The sequence below is a fragment of the Xyrauchen texanus genome, chromosome 48, assembly GCF_025860055.1.
Source record: "Xyrauchen texanus isolate HMW12.3.18 chromosome 48, RBS_HiC_50CHRs, whole genome shotgun sequence".
In the NCBI taxonomy this organism is placed as follows: Eukaryota; Metazoa; Chordata; class Actinopteri; order Cypriniformes; family Catostomidae; genus Xyrauchen; species Xyrauchen texanus.
The window spans coordinates 10915776-10933041 of NC_068323.1; the positions used below are offsets into that span (position 1 = coordinate 10915776).

Genomic DNA, 17266 nt, shown 5'->3' on the forward strand with positions numbered 1-17266 from the left:
AAAAATTAGGTTTCATTTAGCAGTTTATTTTAACCTGGCAAATCTACATGTGCACTCATATGCTCCCAAACCCTGGCTTTCAAATAATATCTCTTTATGATATTTTCGAAGGATCATGTAGTTCGGGTATTTTAATGACATGTATTTTTCTTCCATGTTTTTAGCAATCACCAATAGTGTCTATTTGGTGCAGAGGCTCAGAAAAAGATAAAATATTTTATCTCTCACGGCGCCTGTTGTGAAGAGCTGTGCACATGAAAGCGGCAGGATTTTGGGTACACGAGCACCGCTTGCACGCCACCTCCAAGCCGCTAGCAAAACCACCTGTGATTTGTCACTTTCCACGTGCCTCTCATTGAAAATGACCTAGATACTCATAAAAGCTTGCTAGTGTGTAACGGTGGCTTTGATGCGTCTAGTGTAGACAGCTTCAAGCCGTCGTTGCGCATTGCGCACCCGGTGTAGACAGCAACATTGATTATGCCAGACAATTGACCAGAAGTCCAAAAAAAGGACAGGATCAGATAAAAGAGGATGTGGTCAGCCTATTATTGCTCATATGTGGCCTGTGTTTGTGTGTTGGATGTTAAGGAGCCTACTTCGATAGAGACAAAATGTGATCAATTATCTGTTAGCATCAATTAGCGGTGAGAAGCGCGACATGACCCATTGCAATTCACCAAAAGCATATACATTTTTTTATATGAAATAGAAACATTTTCTAACAGGAATATGATTATTATCATGTTAGCTATTTTTCATGTGACAAAATGCAGTTTATTTTTATTTGCAAACTATTAGTATATTCTGGATTTGATTGTGTAGACCAGACATCAATCTGGGTGGACCAGTACTGCTCGTCATATCAATATCATTATATTTGTGCATAACTTTATAAAAATTGGTAATTTACCTCCCTGGAAATGTTTAAAGATATATTCATCCTAATTAACTACATAAATATATTTTGTTTTGCAATAGTTTTGTGCAGACCGATTGTGTATTTCTTTTACAAAATCAATGCTTCATTCATCAGGTGTGCCTTTATGTGCATTAGTAATGTTTTGTTTTCACAAAGTGCTCTGTGGGTCGAAATGAAAGCTTCCAGGATCAATTATCACAGTGGAGGCAATATAGTCCTGCCAATGACATGAATTTATTATAACTTAATTTGTTATTGAGGAACGCCAAACAAGAATATATGTAGAACCTGAGCTTTAGGGATATTTACCAATCGAGAGGTCTGCTCTTAACTCCTAGAGGTGATAACGGTGACCGAAATGTGGTGTTGCACAACGCATTGTGTGGACAAAAGCGCTCTTGGGTGTCAGAAAGGAAGAGGAGACGATGTTTTATCTATTCATCCATTTATAAATGTATTAATGCATTATTATTATTACTATTATTTTTATTATTAACCTTGGTTGCGTTTCCCGAAGCACTAAGTAGAACGTTAGCAGCACTTTGTCACATATTCCTTGTTTTAGTGCTTAGACTTTTATTTTGAAATTCTTGATTAGTTCCCCGTTCCAGTTTCCTGTTAGTTTTGTAGTCCTTTTTCCCCTGAGTGTTTTCCCCAGGTGTTCCTTGTTCGCCTTTGAGTATTTAAGCCCTTGTTTCCCCAGGTTTCTTTGTCAGTCTTCACCCATGTTGTCATGTTCTGTGCCTGGTTCCCTGTGTTTTGTTTCCTTTTTTTCTGAGTTACCTTGTTTATCTTTTGTTTCATTAAAAGCTGCGTTCAGATCCTCATTCCTCGTCTACCTCGTCACACAATTAAGTAGAACTTTATCTCTAAGGCGCGTTTCCCAAAAGCATTGTTATCTAAGTTGTTCGTAAAAACATTTGTAAATTAAGTCCATTAAGTGCAACTTTTAATAAATTGTATTAATATATTTTGATAATTGGAAAGCCATAGTAAACTATTTCAGAGGATAAAAGTGTTGAAAAATTGTTATGAAATCAATAGGCAGACTCCGCAGTATGCACATGCGACGTGATAGGTCTAAATTTACATGACACGTAATACAGCACAACATTATATTAACCTTCAATGACAGGCATAATTGTAATGGCAATAGAAAGAATATATGTTCTTATTAAACAGATGATTTAAGAAGACATAAGTGAGTAATGTGACCACGCAGTTTAAAACTTAAATAAATATGCCTTAAAAAATAATTAAAATATGGTTAACAGAGGAGATTAGAGCGACAGTGTGCAATGAGAGATTCCCTCTCTTCACCCTCCTCCTCTTCTTCGTTCCTCCAATGGCTGGTTCAAATCGGCTTGCCTAAAGTTTTTTACAAAGCAGTGACAATTGCATGATGCTTAATGATGCCCAATTTCTTTAATTCAATTCTTTAATACAATTATGCGCCTTGACAAGGTTACAAACATCAGCATGTTTGTATTCTAAGTTCTAGGCTTACGATGCTTTTGTGAAACGAGGCCCAGAGCTGCGCAGTTTTTAACTGCAATTAAAAACTTGCGATTTGAAATTTGAACCAATTCACATGTGAGCGATAAGCTTTGTGTCTATCTTGGAAAATCCATAAATGTAGCATATTGACAGCATTACAACAAAAAAAACTTGTAAAATGCATCTGATGTCTACTTTGTTATTGCAAAATCTCGGACATCTGGGTTGAGGTAATGTTCCCTCTGTATCACGCAGCCGTGCTCAAGAGACGCAATCCATAATTTAATGAGCTGTATGCAAATTAGGAGAAATTTGAGAGCAGGAGAAATTGAGAGGCGATCAAATAAAATTTTAAATATTATTCTGTTTGCCCAACAAGTCATGCATGTGAGTCCTTTATCTAGATGTGAGACTTGAAGAGAACAAGCTTAAAGATGTTGAACATGTTTCTTGTAGAAACAACATGCCATGTGTTCCTCTAATAGACTATTCATAATAGTTGACAGATAATTTATAATTAATATAATAGCACTATAATGAATATAATGTATAATGAATGTTAATATAACTATTTATTAAGATGGTTGCATTTATTCTTGTAGTGTTTACTACAAAGCAGGAAATAGGAAAATGCATGTTCTTTGGTATGTTGGAGTTTCAGAAATGGCTAGAATTGATCTGAACATGATATTAATTGTAATATAAGAATGTCATTATTATTTCAAAACATGGTATGGATATGAAATTGATTAATTTGCACTCTCTATATTTTAGTTTCTGTACTTGTAAAACACTAAACAATTAAGTCAAGAATGTTTGATGGTGAATTTAATTTGGTCAATGCTAAGGAATAGTCTCAGTATCAGACGGCAGGAAATGGCCACAGACCTTTCACTGCAAGCATGATGTAAATTGCAGCATAAATCGCAAGAGTTGTCAGAAAATCCATTCTGATCAGCTGGCAGCTCTCATGAGGTGCACAGGTTTTTACCACTTTATCAGATACCAGGCTTCAACAATGAGCACCTCTGTGAAGAACTATAGTCGAAAACTACTTGACATTTGATTCGATTTGCCAAAGCTTGCAAAAAAAAAAAAAAAAAAAACTGTTAAGAGTATTGCTTTAAACAGATTGTTAAAGTGATTATTTGAATGAGCTACCACTTTGTTGTATGTCATGCCACATTAAATAATAAAAATAAGTAAAAAACAAAAAATTCAGGATGCCTCCAAAAGAAATTGCCTAGGGCCTCTCAATGTCTAGAACCGGCCCTGAGTCACTTATTACTGTGTAGGTAGACATAGTCGTAATAAAATAGGGTGACCACAGTTTATTCATGCAATTATTCCATTAATATGATTTGCTGGAACATATATATTTTTTTTATTTAACAGTGTAAATAATTGCAAAAAACCAAGGACTTCTACACCTTCGAGGATATTGAAAATCAGAAACGTAATTGACAGACATAAAAAAAATGTAACAAAAATTTAAATAATGTTAACTAGGCTAACGGTATTTTAATTTCTAGCAGAGACAACACTGCCCATCTTCATTTGTAAAAGTCAAAGCTCAGTTTTCATCTTTTATATTGTTATTTTAAAAAATAAGTTCCTGGTATAGGTTCCAGTACATTCGCGACCTTACATAGGATAAGTGGGAATAAATTAATGTGTATTTTTTACAACAACTAATTTTATATATATATATATATATATATATATATATATATATATATTGCTTTTATGATCATTTTAATTAACGCTGCTCATTATCTTACATAGAGAATGCCTGTTTCCCAAAACAGCACATAGACTGCTTGTTATTAAGTAGAACTTAAATGCTTCGTTACCAGAGCTGTCCGGTCCAATGCTGAAACCTTGGCTAATATGCCCAGGAATTTGTCTTCTCAACATGACAATAAATGCGGAAATACCGACAAGCATGGAAAGATATGTAACTTTGTCGAGACGTAGAAAGTTAATGACGATCACAGCATTTAATAAAATAAATAATGATGACATAAGATGGTGTGCCAGGGCGGAGGGCAGGGCCGGGTCGTGATTCCGCACACCCGGCCCCTAATAAGTCTAATCAAGCCTCAGAGAGAGATAGATTTACAGACAGCTGTCCTACACCTATGTGTGCTTGTCTTTTTGTATAGTTCTTCATTAAACTATTATTTATATCATCAAGCTGGTTCTCGCCTCCTCCTTTCCATTAATCCATTTACAGATGGGGTTCCAGATTGATGCTCAACTTTATAGAGATTAATGATAGAAATGTACGTATGTATGTGAACGCATGCAATGTGAATCATAGCAAGGGTCACTAATGTTGCCAAAAGTTTGTTTCTTTTACTGGAATCTGAATGCACTTGGTATTGTATTTTTTTTTTATTTCATAAAATGCATCACACATTTATATATTTTTTTGAATCAGTGTCATGTAAAACCTGGTGTAGTACTTTTTGTCAATTAGTACAAATTGTCCCTTGCCTACCCATGCCTCAGCAGGGCTTTATAGACCCTTCCCTAACTAGAGCAAATCAAATATCTATCTATTTCCTATCCATGAACAATTTTGAAAAACAAACTTTCAAAACATACTCGGCTGTTCTCTCCACCTGTAGCTTTGGTCTTCAGCAGTCAACACCAGACTGCATTGTACCACCTACTGGTGAGAGCGAACAGCACCAGGTTGAGATTGTGCATCAGTACTCTGCTGCTTTTCCTGCAGTTCACGGACGTGGAAGGTTGAACTTCCAACCGAATTTGAACCACTGAATTTGTGGATGCGAATTTTGTTAAGCGAGATGTACCTGTCGAAAAATCTAGATGGTATTTTCAAATTAGCAGAATATTTAGGAAATGCACTTTGGAAGGTGAATATTTATTGTTGAATTTTTATAATGAAATTAGTTTTGAAATGTTTCAAATGAAATATTCAATGCTTAAAAATACAACCATGTTACATTTCAGCCTTCCAAAATGCAAGCACTGTAAATGCAATAGATTTAAATGCAAGCACCTGATAATACAATGCATTTATTTTTTCAATTAGAGCAATTCACAATGGTTTTATGCTTCAAAGACTTTAGTCATGAATTTAGCTCCATACGTATATGCAGTAGTGACAGTGCTGATCTGAATTTAAAAAGACCCCCTGTTGTTCTTCTCTGTGTTAAAAATGTCACATCAGAGCTTTTTTCTTATTTTAAGATACTGTACTTCCACCCTATATGTGCTTCATACGAATACCAACCGTGCTGTCTCTCGTCCTAACATCTGTCCTCAATTTAATGCTCGTTTACTGATGACATATTTGACAACATAAGGTATGAGAATGGAGAGAGAATAAATGAAAGAGGGAGATGGAACTGAAAGGGTTGCTATCAAGAGTATGTGAAGGCATCTAAGCGGTGTTTGTGGGGCAGTCAAGTGTAAATGAAGGAATCTAAGTAGAGCTCTGTGTCCTTTTGCGGCCCTGAAAGTGAGTGGCATGCATTTTATCTGAAATTGCTCTTCTGTGTTTTCTGAAATTCAAATCACTGCCCCCCATGTCGAAAGATGAAAGTGTTGAAAGTATGGGCAAGTGTGAGCTCAACTTTCCAAGTGAAATGTCCACCAAAAGCGAGTTATATTTTTTTGTTGTAAATGATAATGCATATTTTATTAACTTATAACCCAAACCCCTATCCTAAACATAACCATCAGTGGAGTAAAAATATACTTTTAGAGTGAAAAAGCAACCTCAGAATTGCTCTATCCATTATTTATATGAACACAATTACTTCCTGGTTCCTACGGGACCAGAACCAGTCTCAGAGATTCCTCACCCAACACATTATCAGTAGCTCTAGAGGGAAATGTGGTCACACTTTGCGATATGGTGTCTTTTTGATAAAATATAGGCATCATAAAACTCAATAGAGCTGTTTAGGTTGAATTCCTAAAACCTCAAAATTCAGATTTCGATTTATGAGTAAACTAAGGTCTGTGTACAGAGGGATATTTTCATTAGTCCCTTCTTTCTTTTAAAATATAGCACTTACAATGAAAGTGAATGGGACCGGTCTATTAACACTGAAATACACATAGCTTCAAAATATAGCCACAAGACACAAACATTATATTTTTATGTGTTAACATGAATTCAGTGTGATACAATCACTTACCTTAACTGTGTAAAGTTATATGCCATATTACAATGTTGTTGCCATGACAACTAAACTCTGTAATCCCAGTATTGAATATAACACAGATAAGGTTAATAAGCGATCTTATCACAATAAAACCATGTTAACACGTTAATTGTTTAGGTCATGTGGCTGTACTATTGGAACATGGTGTATTTTAACATTTATGGACTGGCCCTGTTCACTTCCATTGTAAGTGTCTTACTGTAACTGCTTGTTTAGGGTCAAACAAGAACTTTTAAGCTTTGTTGTATAACTATAACTACTACATGGATGCAAGTTTACATACATGATGTAATTGGACTTTCGACTCAAAAACCTATTGTGCAACATAGCCCTTCTGACAACTTCCCCATGTGACATCTAGCCCCGGTCTCCCCTATATGTGTTAAATTCAGCCAATGATCAGACAGCGAGTAACAAAGGCTGAAAGGCTTTCACAGGAATGCAAAACGCAACACATGCACTCAGACAAAACACAAAATCATTCTCGACTCTCCAAGACTGCAACCCTGTCATCACTGGCCAAATTGCAAGTCACACTGAAAACAACAAATTCCAGTACGATACATCAGGTGTGTCAGTGCAAACACTATTTGGTGACCCCAAGGTCACTTTGGCACCAATTACAAGGCTGAAGCCTACAGACTAATAATTGATTTACCAGACAGAGGACCATTTTAGGACATAAGAGACTAGAAAACCACTTATTCTGAGCTATTGTTATGACAGACTGCTACACAAGCTTTAAAACTAGTCCATGTGTTCTTTTATAGGTGGAAATATGGGTGAATGTTATGAAAGCTGTCAAAAACATGTCAAGACTATTACGATTTTTTTGCATTGTAACATTATTTTAATGCAATTCTTCTTACTGTTTTGACAAAACAAACACATATTACATATATACATATACACATACAGGTATACACGATCAGCCACAACATTAAAACCACCAACCTAATATTGTGTAGGTCCCCATCGTGCTGCCAAAACAGCGCCAACCCGCATCGAGTTTATATTCTTTTCACCACAATTGTACAGAGTCGTTATCTGAGTTACCGTAGACTTTGTCAGTTCGAACCAGTCTGGCCATTCTCTGTTGACCAGCCCATCTGGCACCAACAATCATCCATTCGATCATCTAATCAGCCAAATGTGTGGCAGCAGTGCAGTGCATAAAAACAGATATCAGTCAGGAGCTTCAGTTAATTTTCACATCAACCATCAGAATGGGGAAAAATGTGATCTCAGTGATTCTTGACTGTGGCATGATTGTTGGTTTCAGACGGGCTGGTTTGAGTGTTTCTGTAACTGCTGATCTCCTGGGATTTTCACACACAATAGTCTCCAGAATTTAATCAGAATGGAGCTAAAAACAAAAAACATCCAGTGAGCGGCAGTTCTGTGGATGGGAATGCCTTGTTGATGAGAGAGATCAACAGAGAATCGTCAGACTGGTTCGAACTGACAAAGTCTACAGTAACTCAGATAATACAATTATAAGTATATAATATAAACTCTGGTTTCCCAACTCTTTTCTGGTTGGAAACACAATATTAGGCAGGTGGTTTTAATGTTGTGCCTGATCAGTGTGTGTGTGTGTGTGTGTGTGTGTGTGTGTGTGTGTGTGTGTGTGTGTATGTATATATATATATATATATATATATATATATATATATATATATATATATATAAACTGGGTCTCACTTTATATTAGGTGTCTTTAACTACTTTTACTTTTGCATTTGATACAATGTAATTATTATGTTCATATGTGTTGTTGCATTGTACTTACATTTAAAGTACCTGCATTTAATTACATTACCCTAACGCTAACTAACCCTAACCCTGTATTTACACGGTTAACCTTACCCCTAAACCTAACCCTAACCCTAACCAAAACCTTACCCTAAAACCTCTAACCTCTAACCCTACCTGTACCTCAACAACCAGAGCAGCAAATGTGAATCTTGTGAGAATGTTTCCGAACAACATGTAGTTACACAATAAATATATTGCAATGTATGTATTTTAATGTTAGTTCATAGTAAAGACACCATATATAAAGTGTGACCATTAATGGCAAAATATTTAAATGTAATTATAGTATCTTTAGTACTGCCTTAAATGTATATAGATTTACATGTGCAGAAAAAATAAAAAAGTGAAAATAATGGGGATTGCAGATTAAAGTGTCTGCACACATTACAGTAATGAGAATTTAGGATGAATTTGTTTTGTGAAAAATATAAAATATTTTTATTTTGAGATTTACCCATATGACAGTTGCAGCTTTTGTCGCAAAATTAAACCTTTGTACTGTTTTTAAGCTATAGAGAAATATCACATAGATTCAGACACCTAGGGTTGACTAGTGGCAAAACTATCAGCGGCCAAAAATTGTATGCGTATGTAACACAGTTAAAGGATGGGCAAGGAGGAGGCGAGAACTGGCTTTTCAATATAAATAATAGTTTAATGATAAACTTAAAAGACAACATAAACACATACATGACGGACATGTCCGCACGATCCTCTGCAGTCGACCTTTAAACCTCAGAGGCTTGATTAGCCTAATACGGGACCGGGTGTGTATGATCACGACCCAGCCCCACCCTCCACCCTGCCACAGCATATTTTTTTTAAATTACAATACCGTTTGCTGTGAAAACTCACAAATAATCATAGTATACTTGTGTAATTTGCATCAATGATGATTTAAGTGCAAACAAAATGTAAAAAAAAAAAACATTCTGCTTAATATGCAATTAGCAAGCAAAAAATAATGCACATGCAAAAATCCTATTAATTTTAGATTTCAAAGCCATTATATGGATCAATGATATGGATCAGTTCGATGGAAGACACTTCATAACAGTATTTTTTATATTAAAATGTTCTGCCTCAGACAATCCAAGTAAACTTTGGAAAGGTTAAAATAGTAGATCATAATAAAACTAAACTAAAAATCAAATGAGGATTCAATCGTGATTATTACATTGCATATACGTGGGAGTTTGGCATGAACCTCCGTAGACGGTCAGAGCACTTTAAAGCGGTTCATCTTAACGTGCTGCTTTGCTCTGAATGCGGCCAGTCCATTTATTTTAGGTGCTCAAATAATGCATCAAGAACAGAATATGACACAAAATCACATCATGGCAATCATGGTATAACTATATTTGCTTTAAATTCCCATATGTGGACAGTAAATTGTGACTGGAATATTAAGTATGTAATGCAGCTATGTATGGCAAGCCACGAGGTACTGCAAAGCAGACTGGTACCTCTTCGCTTTCACGTCGCACATATCAATTGAACAACAAAAGGACCCACAAACGAACCATCCTCAGACCACCTCCTGAGGTGATCGGAGTATGATTCACTTATGGTCCTTTTAGAGGGGTCTGAGACCACTGGGGTTGTTCACATATACACGTTACACCACTCTGAGAGCACTTGGTGTGCTCAAACGAACTAGGTGTGAAAAAGCCCTAAGACACATGTGGGAACAATGTGATCTCATTAAAAATGAGTGCACAGAGTTTTAACGTGGAATTGCGTCATTTTATCATCTGTTTAATAAAGCTAAAGGCTCGAGACTTAATGAACAACAACAAAAAAAATAAGGCTTATTTCACTTCAATAATGGATTATAAAACCAAAAACACACTCTTGTACATGGATCAACATTGTCGAGACAGAAATCAAGAGAGAAAGAGAACTAGAATGAGAGAAAGAAGGGCCATTTCTGAGCATATGAGTGCCCTAAGCGAAATCCTACTTGGAAAACGTAGAATGTATTAACTACACAAAACGGCAAAAACAAAAACCTAGGGCACAACTGCAAGACGTTAGCTAACTAATTGTTGCAATTGAATGCATGTCAACAAACAAACTCTGTCAATGTAGCTAGCTTATATTAATTGTTATACCATTTTTCTTCTCCTTTTCCACTTTCTGTTTTCTGCTCCCAACTTGTAGGTGAGGTTCATGATGATAGGTCACACCTAGCTACAACTCTCTCCTTGCAGCTACATTCTCCCTTCACTTTCAGGCCACAAGGGGGAAACCTACAACTGTCTAATTGAGCCATAACAGCTGCCTGAGTCTTACTCACAGCTTTAGTATATTAAAAAACAAATTATAAACATTTTAATAAATTAAAATTAAAACAACCATGATTTGCGGGGCCCCCTGGTGGCTCAGGGGCCCTAGGTGACCACTTATACTGCTTATAGCAACAAGTGGCCCTGCAAGAAAGATAGCAAATTTTCTCTAGGATAGTTCACCCAAATGACTTAACTTGAAGTCTTGAACCAATTCCAAACAGCATCTATAACCAACACAACAGTCTAGACTGGCATCATCAACACATATTGTTCCAGAATTTTTTTAGAGGAATTTGTGACCTATTTTTTTCCAGAATCACACAGTGAGAAATCAGAGTCAAAATTATCACCTGAACACCACCTGATTCCATTTATTAGAAATCTTGCTCCTTCCTGTCCTGTGTCAAAATTGCATCAGACAAAGAGGCAATTGGCTGCAGCTACATTCTCATGGAAACAAGTACTGTAAAGGATGTGAAGGTCACATAACTCCCCAGGAATGAGAATCTGCATTAAAGGTTCTACTGCATTAAAGATACGAATGTAGCCAGCAACACTACAGGGAATGAAAACCTCACACATCCTGTTATGATCTCCAAGGAAGGAAGACTGTCTATATACCCACGAAAGGAAATTGTAAAGGGGTTTTACTTTTTGAGTCAATGCAATAGTGTATAAATTATGTTGAGTTAATAATCGATTTATCTAACCAACATTAACACGACAGACTCATTTACCACACTAAGTATTCGGTCTACAGTCCATTAGTGTATTCAGTAGACAATAATGGAGCCCTTAGGGAACTACACAGAGGTTGATTTGTTTAGGGTAACCACATTGTGCCAAGATATTTTTTTTAATGTCTTCTAAATAACAATGAGAACGTTTACATGCACAGTCTTGCATCGGTTATGCTTAAAAAGCCTACAACATCTAAGGTTGACGTGCAATGCCTTATGTCGCCTACACACTAGTCAAAGCTGCGACAGAGTGTTTTGACACATGGAAATGCGAAAGAAAGAAGTGGTTCGGTTTAAAAATAAGCAGCAATCCATTGGCGATGATGGATAGAGACGGCTATCTAAAAATATCTTTTCGACAATGTACTTTGTCGAAAAGTACAATATTTTTAGCCTGAAGAAAAACTATAAACGATTGCCTCCGCATCTGAGACCGTCAATCCGCGCATCTAATCACGTGGCTTGTTGGGCGCATTACTACAGAGACATAGCGCGTGTGGAGGCTTCACTCTATTCTCTGAGCGAGAACCACATTATAGTGACCACGAGGAGGTTACCCCATGTGACTCTACCCTCCCTAGCAACTGGGCCAATTTGGTTGCTTAGGAGGCCTGGCTGGAGTCACTCAGCACACCCTGGATTCAAACTCACAACTCCGGCGATGGTAGTCAGCATCAATATTCGCTGAGCTACCCAGGCCCCCAAATAGGCTATTCATTTGGCACACCACAGGGCTATTTAAAATGCACAATTGGCGGCAAAAAACGTGATTAAACGTTTTAAAAACTTTAAATGGCAACCATTTACAGGACCTACAGTACACAGTTTCCATTATGATTCATGGTGAATGTTCTTGGACATGTTATGCTATCTATTCAAAGCAATTGTGGGTTTGGTTGCCATATTGAAGTGTCAGGCAACTCTTATGCTGTGTGCCAAGATGAATGATTCAGTTGCATTAACTAGCCTATTGATCTATCCATCCATCCATCCATCCATCCATCCATCGTCAACCGCTTATCCTGTGTACAGGGTCGCGGGGGGCTGGAGCCTATCCCAGCTAACATTGGGCGAAAGGCGGGGGACACCCTGGACAGGTCGCCAGTCCATCGCACCTATTGATCTAAAAATAAATAAATACATAAATATATAAAAGTCTAATCTGTCTAACAATTGTGCCTTATATCTAATAATGCAACCCTGCGATTTAGAACGAGTCATAAAAACACACATCTGATGGCCCTGACACATACACTTAAACCACACACATATACACTGCATTATAAGATCACTAATAAAACACAAAGATGACACTGCATTTATCAGCATTCGAAGCGAGTCAATACCAGACAATCTCAGCCAGTGACTCAAGGCAATTTAAATGTCTTTAAGAGAAATTACATTCATTCCCGATCTTATATGTCATAGGAGAACCTGTTTTTTTAGTACAACAAATAACTTAATATTTTATAGTTATTCAGAAAACCATCTATGTATGTGGTACTTCAAAAACCCAGAATCCAATATGCTAATGCTATAATGTAAGAACTTTTATTATCTCAAAGGAAACCCATGAATGTCTTGATAAAAAGAGGATGCTTAGCTGCTGTAAAGATCATTTGAATAACCTTTTTTGTATTAATGAATGAGTGGTTTCAGAATTCATTATGATTCAAATAATTATTACGGGTTCAGTACAAGTTAAGCTCAATCAAATGCATTTTCCTTAAAAATAAAAACAAATCCAGGTTACATTGAGGCATTTACAATGGAAGTGAATGGGGCCAATTTTTGGTGGGTTTAAAGGCAGAAACGTGAAGCTTATAATAAAAAAATGCACTTACATTCATTCTTCAGTTACAATTCATGTAATAATTGAGCTGTAAATTTTTTCAATTGTCTGGGTGTTTTAACGGTTGTTTTAATGTTTCCAGCATTACGGTAATTTATATGCCATTGGCAATATAATACACACATAAAATGTTAATACGTGATTTTATCACACTGAAATCATGTTTACACACATATTGTTTACGTCTTGTGGCTATACCTTTGAAACAGTGAGTATTTTAACTTTTACGGATTGGCCCCCATTCACTTCCATTGTAAGTGTCTCAGGGTGCTTTTTTTTTTATTTATTTTATTTATTTATTTTTAAAACGAACACAGTTATTTCCTTTAAAAATAACTTTGTCAATTGTTTAAAAACTCTCATCTTTTATACAAAAAAGGAGGTAAATTAATGTGACTATATTCATTAAATCTATCCATCTATCTATCTATCTCTGTCTGTATGTCTATCTATCTATCTATCTGTATGTCTGTCTATCTATCTATCTATCTATCTATCTATCTCTGTCTGTATGTCTATCTATCTATCTCTCTCATATATTTACTGGTTATCATTTCATGGGACAGTTTATAATAGTTCTATAATGTAAATAGGTTCTTCATTCTAGCGCATAAATGTCGAAGGCTTTAACGCGCTCTGAGCACAACTTGCCAAACTGTTTATCCTAATGATATTAAACACGAGTTCGATGTGTCTTACCTTGCTCTGCCCCAGCCACTGTCAGCATTTCAACCAGCAGAAGTAATCCCGACATACTCAGAAATGCCAAAAGAAACTCGGACATTGCGGCTGGATGTAGTCCCGAGCACATCCGTTATCCTAGTCCGTGTCGGCCAACACCGATGATGCCCGAGTTTGGGTCCGAGCACACGAGCACCGGTCTCACGCGACCCGCAGCGCAGCTCCTCCCGCAGGTGCGTGTGCGAGTGTATGGACAGACAGCAGATGAACTACTGCGTGCGCCTCCGTTTGAGGATAACGAGATTGAAAGGGGAGGGAGAGAGACGGAGGATTGAACGGCGGGAGAGAGAGAGAGAGAGAGAGAGAGAGAGAGAGAGAGAGAGAGAGAAATCACACCATCACAACTGGCATAATGAGAAATAGTAGGCCTATACAGATAGATAGATAGACAGACAGATAGACAGACAGACAAACAGACAGACAGACTTTATTTATATTACAATAGTCTGTCTTTATTCATTACAATTGCAACTTTATTTCTTAATCACAATTGCGAGATATAAATAAATAAATAAATGGCATGCGAGCAAATAAATAAACTTGAAATTAGTAGAAAAAAAGTTACAATTGTGAGAAATAGTCTTAACTGCAAGATATGGAAGGAATAATTGATGACGGACCATTTAATTATTAAAAAATAATGCACACCCGAGGTGGTAATGCGATCACGACATGCAGCGGGCCGGAGTCAATTATTCTGCTTATGCCAAGGTTATCACACCTTAAGACATCATCCAGGGTTTTATCTCAAGATATTTTTGTCCCTAAAACCCTCTGGTGAGTGGAACTATTTCCGTCTTCACTTTAATACAGTCCAAACCTTCGTTGCTAGTTTGAAAACATACATTTAAAACTTGCAATAGAGGATTGTGAAGCTTGCACTGCTTTACTGGATAACTTACTGAAGTAATAAGGTAGTGCGTTTGTGTGTGTGTGTGATTTTTGTATTTTATTTTCCGAGGGATAGAAAGAGAGGAGAGATCGCTTCTGGGATTACGTTTTTTGTTGCAGCTCAAAATCACCAAGATTTTTAAGCATTTTATAACATTTTACATTTTATGCATTTTATCCAAAGCGACTTACAGTGCCCTTATTACAGGAACAATCCCCCCGGAGCAACCTGGAGTTAAGTGCCTTGCTCAAGGGCACAATGGTGGTGGCTGTGGGGATCGAACCAGCGACCTTCTGATTACCAGTTATGTGGTTTAGACCACTACACCACCACCATATTTCTGTTGTAAACTTTAACAAGCAGCGAGTGTCACAATATTTGGGTGCGTGGGTGTTTCCCACAGATATTTCAGCTAATATAGAAACCGTTGTATTGATCAAGTGTATCTAGCTTTGATACTGCTCAAGCCTTCGTTGCTAGTTCGAAAAAGTCACTTTAGAACTAGCAACGGAGGATGTGCTGCTTTTCGTCATTGGAGTAACAAGGTTAAACTGAGAGAGATCCGTTTGGAATTACCTGTGTTTAAAGTGCCTCTCGTCAGGAATAATATCGCAAAGCGTAAGTTTAAGTATATTTCTTTGCAACTGTTCACAATCCCAATGAGCACACATTAGAATGCATATCAACAAATCAGAATCAAGCATTTAACATACCTGTGGTATAAGAAATCATAATTATGATATATAAACTACTCGAGAAATAAAGTCACAGTTCTGAGAATAAAAGTAAGAATTACCTTTTTTTTATGGATGGATGGATGGATGGATGGATGGATGGATGGGCCATTTGCTTTTATTGCTGCAGATCAAAATCAATCCTTTAACAACAACATTATCACACAGAAAGTCTGTATGTATATTGTTTCTGAGAGTTCAAGTAGGATCGACCACATTATGCATCCTCCTTTCAGACATTTTTGCATCGTCTCCAGTGTTTACCTTCCCTTCTAGCATAACCGGAAGTGAGTTTCATCAGCAGCATGGGAGACCTGGGTTTGGATCCCATGTGAAAACCAGGAAGTGTTTGCATTCGCATGATAGGTGGAAGAGAGAGATTCGGTGGTTTCATTTTTCCCTTTAAAATTAAATTTGAACTCATCACACTGATGGTTAGGTTTGGGGTTTAGGTTGAGGGTAGGGTACAGATTATAAAGTATGCATTCCTCATTATATTTCTGACTGTTCAGCTGAAAACAGTTCACTTCAAAACTCACTTTTGGCGCCCCCCTGTGGACATTACACCTGGAAAATGGAGCTCATGCATGTCCAAACACACAAAACATACCGCTTTGGCCACTGGAGGCAGTGTTTTGAATTTCAGTAAGCACAGACCGATTTCAACCAGCTGTTTCTGATTTGTCTCTAAAAACTAAGAGGTACTGAATTGTTTAACATGGTAAATATGAGCTGATAAGACCTTGTGTGAATGAGAGACTGAGAGAAAGAGACTTCTCTAAAATTATTTAGTTCAATTATTCTTAACATAAATCTGGAGGGAGATTGATCACTCAAGAGTAGAGGTAATATCCAGTTCAATGTACATAAAAAAAAACAACAAACACAAGCTATACAATATACACTGTTCCAACTGTCATAAAAGTAGATCACCTCTATTCGTTTTTTACAGTACCACTCTCCTTTTCTCTCTCTTTCTCTCTCTCTCTCGCTTTCTTCTTGAGGGTCACTGAGATTGTATGTTATAGTATATTGATTATATACTCATGGCACAGGAAACATAAACAATTCTTGAAAGCAAAATCATAAACTACCTATCCAAGCACTCAGAAAACAATGAACATAATGAAGCACTGTGAGATTTTGCCCGTTGCTTTATTTCCATTTAAGGATCAGTAGGCAAAAGAGGAATGAAAGCTAATCCGATTCAATCAAATCTAATTCTATAAATTTGATTCAGGGACATGTTTCTGGCAGCCAGTTAAAGTGGCGAGTGGATTTTCTGATGCCTTTATCTGGGTTTTATGAAATGGAATAAAAGGTACACACATACTGTATAACAGTAATTGATTTTAGTATTTTGCACACTTTATGCCTAATAAAAAAGAATTTGAGACCATGTCTGCTGCCTTTTAAAGAGGATACATTCATTAAAAAGACATCACCAGGCCGGTAGGCATGTAATGGTGCCGTAAACACTTGTTTTAATGCAATTTTGTCATGATTGTCCTCAAATCTAAGAAGGTGTCCTTGGCACCACGGAATGTATGAAATATTTAGTTTTTGCATGTCAG

At 36.8% G+C, this 17266-nt stretch overlaps 1 pseudogene; it reads right to left on the bottom strand.

Annotated features, from left to right (window-relative positions):
- LOC127639573 (low-density lipoprotein receptor-related protein 1B-like) overlaps positions 1 to 14238 on the bottom strand; it is a 281174-nt pseudogene extending 266936 nt beyond the window's left edge.
- Between the last annotated feature and the right edge of the window lie 3028 nt (positions 14239 to 17266).